This window comes from Electrophorus electricus, chromosome 5 (assembly GCF_041902795.1).
Source record: "Electrophorus electricus isolate QZ-2024a chromosome 5, ASM4190279v1, whole genome shotgun sequence".
NCBI classification, from domain to species: domain Eukaryota; kingdom Metazoa; phylum Chordata; class Actinopteri; order Gymnotiformes; family Gymnotidae; genus Electrophorus; species Electrophorus electricus.
In genome coordinates, this window is record NC_137501.1 from 31282234 (window position 1) to 31289665 (window position 7432).

A 7432-nucleotide genomic window follows, 5' to 3' on the forward strand; every position below is an offset into this window, starting at 1 on the left:
AATACGCTAATTTAAGAGCTGGAGAAACGCTTTGATTGCTAAATTCTCCTATTAATCTTTAATTTTGTGTGTGTGTGTGTGTGTGTGTGTGTGTGTGTGTGTGTAAGAACTTCATGCTATACCACAGAGCTACTCAGTGATATAATGGAACACTGTCTGTCTGCTGTAGACTCGCATGGTTGTACAGTGCATCTGGAAAGTATTCACAGCGCTTCACTTTTCCCATATTTTGTTATGTTACAGCCTTATTCCAAAATGGATTAAATCCATTTTTTCCCTCAAAATTCTACACACACACACACACACACACACACACACACACACACACACACACACACAATACTTCATAATGACAAAGTGAAAAAAGTTTGTTTTAAAAAAAATAAAAATAAAAAACCCCAAAAATCACATGTACATAAGCATGCACAGCCTTCGCCATGACACTCAACACTGACCTCAGGCGCATCCTGTTTCCACTGATCATCCTTCAGCTGTTTCCACAATTTGGTTGGAGTCCACCTGTGGTAAATCCAGTTGATTGGACATGATTTGGAAAGGCACACAGCTGTCTATATAAGGTCCTGTAGTTGACTGTACATGTCAGAGCACAAACCAAGCCATGAAGTCCAAGCAATTGTCTGTAGACCTCTGAGACAGGATTGTATCGAGGCACAGATTGGGGAAGGGTACTGAAAAACCTCTGCAGCATTGAAGGTCCCAGTGAGCACAGTGGCCTCCATCATCCGTAAATGGAAGAAGTTTGGAACCACCAAAACTCTTCCTAGATCTGGCCGCCCAGCCAATCTGAGTGATCGGGGTAGAAGGGCCTTACTCGAGGAGGTGAACAAGAACCCAAGGGTCACTCTGACAGAGCTCCAGCATTGCTCTGTGGAGAGAGGAGAACCTTCCAGAAGGACAACCATTCCTGCAGCACTCCACCAATCAGGCCTGTATGGTAGAGTGGCCAGACGGAAGTCACTCCTCAGTAAAAGGCACAAGACAGCCCACTTGGAGTTTGCCAAAAGCCACCTGAACGACTCTCAGACCATGAGAAACAAAGATTGAACTCTTTGCCCTGAATGCCAAGCGTCATTTCTGGAGGAAAGCAGGCACCGTTCATCACCTGGTCAATGCCATCCCTACAGTGAAGCATGGTGGTGGCAGCATCATGCTGTGGGGTTGTTTTTCGGCAGCAGGAACTGGGAGACTAGTCAAGGTCAAGGAAAAGACGAATGTAGCAATGTACAGAGACATCCTTGAAGAAAACCTGCTCCAGAACACTCTGGACCGCAGACTGGGGCGAAGGTTCATCTTCCAACAGGACAACAACCCTAAGCACACAGCTAAGATAACAAAAAAATGAATTTAATCCATTTTGGAATAAGGCTGTAACATAACAAAATGTGGAAAAAGTGAAGCGCTGTGAATACTTTCCGGATGCACTGTATAACACAATTGGCAAAATTCTGTTATTATTTTAGCTTATTAATCAGTTCACTCCTCCATCACTATCTCAACACCCCCACACACACCCATAACTTCCCTATCACTCTCTTTACAATCTCATCACTCCATCATCACTCTCTCTCCTCGTCCTGCATTTTGGAGGGTTGTGTCCTGGTATTGGAGGCGCGTCAGGCCTGCGTGTGCGTGTGTGCATGCAACGCAGTACTGAGTGTTGTATGTCATGGCTGATGTGTGTGTTTGTGGAAAGATGTTGTCGTTTTTGCCAGTCCAGTCAGTCTGCCTACACTGGGGGTTCGTTTCTGAGATTTGACTTGAACTGTTTCCTCCGTTGTTCATCCGTACGGTTCGCATGTGTCCTGAGGGTTTATGGACTACAGAACAGCACATCAGTGTGTGTGTGTGTGTCAGCACGGCCCTGATGTGTCTGTGAGTGTGTGCACTGAAACTGTCTTAGTTTGTGTGTGTGTGTCAGTATATCTGAACACATCTGTGTGTGTGTGTGTGTGTGTGTGTGTGTGTGTGTACACTGGTCTTTATATCAGAATGAACTCTTCTAATGTTTGTTGGTTATTTTGCACGTATTAGACCTTAACCCACAGCTGCTTCACTCACTGGTGGTAGGTAATCAGGGCAGGGGTAATTAAGCAGAACTGCCCTACACTTGTGATAAAGGGGTTTATCTCTTCAGTGTGAGTCCAAAACACTGAATGCCACCATAGCTTTGACATCAATTTCAAAATATGTAAAACATGACTGTAGAAAAAAGAGAGAAAGCATGTGTATGTGACAGAGTGAAAGATAAAGTGTGTGTGTGTGTGTGTGTGTGTGTGTGTGTGTGTGTGTGAAATGATGTCCCTGTCACACTTTGGAGATCTTTATAAAGCAGGAACGCAGTGGAACGTGAAACCGCTGCACCCTTTAAACACTTCACCGCCACGGTCTCCATGGAAACGGCTTTTTAATGTGTCAAGATGCTTCTTTAGAAAAAGCGTAAATGAGGGACGTGTTGAGCGGCTGAAAGTTTTTTTTTTCCGTCTTAACTTTGTGTTTTGATAGTAGCGTAATGTATTCTAATGTAATGCACGCACCTGAACTCGCTGTAATCTTGAATTAATGAACTAACAAACTAATAAACACACTTTAAAATGATAATAATGACAATGATTAAAAGCTAAATGTTTGGGGGCAGGTTTGGAAGTTTTTTTATTTTATTTTTTCAAAGCACTTTAATGTCTGTGAAAGTTATTTAGTAACAAAGAATTTTATATTGATGTGGTTTATTGGAAAAGATCTTTAATAAAGTATTTACGGGTGGAGCTTTTCCAGTAGAGTTTTGAATGTGCTACCCCAGAAGACACTAAGCGAGTGAGGAACTGCTGGGCAGAAGTTGCTAATGTCACGCCATCCACATCCCTCCCCCAATCGCCTGTGTGGGCCGGCATCGCCTGTGTGGGCAGGCATCGCCTGTGTGGGCCGGCATCGCCTGTGTGGGCCGGCATCGCCTGTGTGGGCAGGCATCGCCTGTGTCGGCAGGCATCGCCTGTGTCGGCAGGCATCGCCTGTGTCGTGATTCGTTGCACACACCTGTCTGTCGGTGTCTTCCACACACACCCACAGATTCCTGTCTTCTAACGCTTCGCTGCGTCTCCTGGTCTCCGTGGAATGCTCAGAGCTCCCTGGACGTCTGATGGCATTCTTTCTGCTTCCCGATACTCTCGCCAGACTCCAGCATGCGCTCCTCTGTCACCACGGCAGGTTCAGTATCAAAATATGGCACATTGCTTATATTAAAAATAATAATTACTACTTTTTATTTGTTTTTAACAAATATTAAAATATAATAGATATAATATTAAAATATTAAAAGTAATAATTACTACTTCTTATTTATTTGTTTTTAACTAATATGCACATTCAGAACAAGGTCCTTTGTGCATGAGGTCTGTTCATTTGCAGGAAGTTAATGAGCTCATTAGAAGGTGTTGCAGCTGCCTGATTAGTTCTGAGTTCTACCACCTACCCCTGTCTACACACCACCCACCCCTATCTACATACCACCTACCCCTGTCTACACACCACCCACCCCTATCTACATACCACCTACCCCTGTCTACACACCACCCACCCCTATCTACATACCACCTACCCCTGTCTACACACCACCTACCCCTGTCTACACACCACCCACCCCTATCTACACACCACCTACCCCTGTCTACACACCACCCACCCCTATCTACATACCACCTACCCCTGTCTACACACCACCTACCCCTGTCTACACACCACCCACCCCTATCTACATACCACCTACCCCTGTCTACACACCACCTACCCCTGTCTACACACCACCTACCCCTGTCTACACACCACCTACCCCTGTCTACATACCACCTACCCCTGTCTACACACCAACCACCCCTATCTACATACCACCTACCCCTGTCTACACACCACCTACCCCTGTCTACACACCACCCACCCCTATCTACACACCACCTACCCCTGTCTACACACCACCTACCCCTGTCTACACACCACCCACCCCTATCTACACACCACCTACCCCTGTCTACACACCACCTACCCCTGTCTACACACCACCCACCCCTATCTACATACCACCTACCCCTATCTACACACCACCCACCCCTATCTACACACCACCCACCCCTATCTACACACCACCTACCCCTGTCTACACACCACCTACCCCTGTCTACATACCACCTACCCCTATCTACACACCACCCACCCCTATCTACACACCACCTACCCCTGTCTACACACCACCCACCCCTGTCTACACACCACTTACCCCTGTCTACACACCACCCACCCCTATCTACATACCACCTACCCCTGTCTACACACCACCCACCCCTATCTACATACCACCTACCCCTGTCTACATACCACCTACCCCTATCTACACACCACCCACCCCTATCTACATACCACCTACCCCTGTCTACACACCACCCACCCCTGTCTACATACCACCTACCCCTATCTACACACCACCCACCCCTATCTACATACCACCTACCCCTGTCTACACACCACCTACCCCTGTCTACATACCATCTACCCCTGTCTACACACCACCTACCCCTATCTACATACCACCTACCCCTGTCTACACACCACCTACCCCTGTCTACACACCACCTACCCCTATCTACATACCACCTACCCCTGTCTACACACCACCTACCCCTGTCTACACACCACCTACCCCTGTCTACACACCACCTACCCCTATCTACACACCACCTACCCCTATCTACATACCACCTACCCCTGTCTACACACCACCTACCCCTGTCTACACACCACCTACCCCTATCTACATACCACCTACCCCTGTCTACATACCATGTACCCCTGTCTACACACCACCTACCCCTGTCTACACACCACCTACCCCTATCTACACACCACCTACCCCTATCTACATACCACCTACCCCTGTCTACACACCACCCACCCCTATCTACATACCACCTACCCCTGTCTACATACCATGTACCCCTGTCTACACACCACCTACCCCTGTCTACACACCACCTACCCCTATCTACACACCACCTACCCCTATCTACATACCACCTACCCCTGTCTACACACCACCTACCCCTGTCTACACACCACCTACCCCTGTCTACATACCATCTACCCCTGTCTACACACCACCTACCCCTGTCTACATACCACCTACCCCTGTCTACACACCACCCACCCCTATCTACATACCACCCACCCCTGTCTACACACCACCTACCCCTGTCTACACACCACCTACCCCTTTCTACATACCATCTACCCCTGTCTACACACCATCTACCCCTGTCTACATACCATCTACCCCTGTCTACACACCACCTACCCCTGTCTACACACCACCTACCCCTGTCTACACACCACCTACCCCTGTCTACACACCACCTACCCCTGTCTACATACCATCTACCCCTGTCTACACACCACCTACCCCTGTCTACATACCATCTACCCCTGTCTACACACCACCTACCCCGTCTACACACCACCTACCCCTGTCTACACACCACCTACCCCTGTCTACACACCACCCACCCCTATCTACACACCACCCACCCCTGTCTACACACCACCTACCCCTGTCTACACACCACCCACCCCTGTCTACACACCACCCACCCCTGTCTACACACCACCTACCCCTGTCTACACACCACCTACCCCTGTCTACACACCACCTACCCCTGTCTACATACCACCTACCCCTGTCTACATACCACCTACCCCTGTCTACACACCACCTACCCCTGTCTACACACCACCTACCCCTGTCTACACACCACCTACCCCTGTCTACACACCACCTACCCCTGTCTACACACCACCTACCGCTGTCTACATACCATCTACCACGGTTCAGATCAGCATCCTTGGGTTCCTTTGTCTCCTTGGGGGTTCATGTTCTTTCTTTAGGAATATTCAGGAAGATTTTAGGAAGGTTACCATTTGTTCAGCAGATGGAAAAAAAATAAAAATAGAAAATAAATAAATGCTTAAGAAACCTTATTTACCTTTAGAAATGTGTCAATGATGAGCAACGTTTGTTAGTGAAGCACCAGCTCACTGAAAGCATACGGGAGGGCGCATCTAAAAGACCGGCACGTACATAAGACACAAAAGAGCTATATGAGAAATAAAAGGCTTACATCCTTCATCTGCAGGAGAGAAGAACAATTTCTTTCAGTTTATGGAAAGAAAAGCAGAGTTTGGTGTACTTACCCACTCAGAATGACACTCGAGCGGGAGGTCATGCACTCATCCAACACTCAGTCAGAACAACCTCCCTCTACGAGAGGCACCTTCTGTAAAAAAAACCCGCAGAGCAGAGGGAGAGATACAGGGACAGGGGGATAGAGGGAGAGATACAGGTCTATGAGGTCTTCTATCAGGTCTACTATGAAGTCTATGAGGTCTTCTATGAGGTCTACTATGAAGTCTATGAGGTCTTCTACCAGGTCTACTATGAGGTCTGTGAGGTCTACTATGAGGTTTACTATGAGGTCTATCAGGTCTACTATGAAGTCTATGAGGTCTTCTATCAGGTCTACTATGAGGTCTATGAGGTCTACTATGAGGTCTATGAGGTCTTCTACCAGGTCTACTATGAGGTCTATGAGGTCTACTATGAGGTCTATCAGATCTACTATGAAGTCTATGAGGTCTTCTATCAGGTCTACTATGAGGTCTATGAGGTCTACTATCAGGTTTTCTATGACCCATGGTCAGGGTTTGTTAACAGAGACAGTTTAATAGGACCAACCCAAAGAGTAATGGAATACAGGCAGCAGTCAATCTAGTAGACGCACACAGCAAACAGATCCAAAGGGAACAGGCATGAGCATAATTCAAAGGCTTCATAAGGCCATACCGATACCAGAGGGCTTAAATAGAGGAACACATCATGGAGAAGGAGACACAGGTACGGCTAGCACCCAAGTGCCTGGGAACGCACAGGTTTATGGGATGAGTAGTCCACTGTAGGCTGTGTTGCAGCAGAGGGTGTGACCTAACCATTTTCAAAAGTGGAAATAAATTTGAGCTCAATAACTTCCCAGGTGTCTGTGTGAATGGTAACCTGGGGAAGTTCCTCCACAGGGTTGTTAATTCAAAAGTTCTACACGTCTTCAGAGTCCTGATGAAACTTTAGATTGGATTCATTCACAACAGGTCACGCTACATGTTTTGTAGAGAACAAATATTTTGACACTATCTGGACTTTTACAAAGTTCTTGAGTGAGGAAGTAGAGATAAAACATTATATTATAAAATCCTTAAACACAAACAATAAATATTTCACCAATAAGTATAAATCTTTCTCAGAAGTGTGAAGCGAGATACGGCCCCGCCCCCTCCTCAATGGTCTCTGTGCGTGTGTTCGTTAGTCTGTAGTGCCATGCCCTGT

The 7432-nt window shown here is 47.0% G+C and overlaps 1 pseudogene; it reads left to right on the forward strand.

The window, feature by feature from the left end:
- The first annotated feature begins 702 nt into the window (after positions 1-702).
- LOC145657947 (uncharacterized) lies at positions 703-3037 on the forward strand (annotated as a pseudogene).
- The last annotated feature ends 4395 nt before the right edge of the window (positions 3038-7432 follow it).